Here is a 1,560-nt window from a genome sequence, read left to right as displayed (position 1 = left end):
ACTGGTAATCGTTTTGGGGTATTCCCTTACTATTCACACAGGCACACACACACACACACACACACACACACATACACTCCTGCCCTCTCTCTCCCTCTCTTTCACATACAAACTTTCAGAATTCAGCGAGAACAGAGCTCACATCTCATTATTCAGAAGAACATCTGTTCCCTAAAGGGAGCTAACAATTGACTAAATATTGAGGGATCAGTGTGTATTGAATTGAATCACAGCAACAAACGACTTCTAAGAATTTCATAACAATAAAGATGATAGAATCTGGGGGAAAGCCTACTGTTGAAGTGTCATTACAAACAAAACTTGAAATATAGTCCAGATGAGTATAGCATTTATTCTTAAAGGTAATATTTTGAGCTTCCTGATTTGCTTTTTGCGTATGTATGGATAATATATCAGCTGTTGTTCATGGTGCAAACAGGAGATCCATGGCATAAAATAATACAGAAGATAGAGAGATGTTGGCGAATGTAACTAGGAGAAATGAAATGACGAGTAGAGGTCAACGTCATGGGGTTTTGTAAAGTCGGACATCTAAAAAGTATTTCCTAAAACGATTTGTCAATCTTCGTCCAATTTATTCAAAATATAGCATGTTGCAAAATCAGTATTTTATGCAGTAAATACTATTCTTGATATATCCCTTCTTTATGGGTTCATTTATTTATCAGTTTCTCTTTTCCTTAACGATTTTGTAACTCTAACTCTCTTTAGGTTACTTTCTTTCCATGTTCTATCACTCAATCTGTTTGCCCATATTTTTCTGTGTCTAAATCTCTGTCTATTGACTAGTTTTCCATCTACTTCTATGCCTGGATATCAGAAAGTTCATTCATTTCTGTCTCTCTATCATTCTTTCTGCCCATCTGTTGATGTGTGTCCATGTCGATCTATCTCTCTACGTCCCGCTCTGACAAGATCCACATTTGTGTACAAGCGAGCGTGCGTGTTTGTATAAAATGTACACAAGTAGTCACACATTTACAAATATGTATATATATTTTACAGCGTACGTAAACAACAGTTTGCCAATTACAAAAGCAATACGTAATTAGGCTGACGTTAGCTTTCATTTAATGAATACACTTTACGTCGAACTATTCTCCTCGATGAAAGGAAAACCCAAATCAATACGAAGATATTTGATCATTTTGATCGATTCGTCAAGTCTTATTATTGCTTTGCAGATTCTCCGTATCATTATTAACTAAATTTGTTATAACGTGATATATTGTCAAGCTATAAATTGGGTCCACATCCTATGGGGACTGATAATATTCTCTTTTCTCTCGGCGACGTTTACAATTCGCATCCATGCAGTAATCAACATGACAACGCACAAACGTAAATAGACTAAAACAAATTGACTCTAGCCAGTGTATTTACCAACGCCCCTCTGGGAGCTTTCCACTAAATTAAAGCTAACTTATATTGCACATGCCTAAGCAAACCCAAAATGCGTGCATAAAACACCAGGCAATCACATATTTTACTCTCTTTCTCTCTCTCTCCTCGTATATATATATATATATATATATATAT

The sequence above is a fragment of the Octopus bimaculoides genome, chromosome 20 (genome assembly GCF_001194135.2).
Source record: "Octopus bimaculoides isolate UCB-OBI-ISO-001 chromosome 20, ASM119413v2, whole genome shotgun sequence".
Lineage (NCBI taxonomy): Eukaryota > Metazoa > Mollusca > Cephalopoda > Octopoda > Octopodidae > Octopus > Octopus bimaculoides.
The sequence above is the reverse complement of the archived record's forward strand: the minus strand, read 5'-3'. Positions refer to the sequence as shown.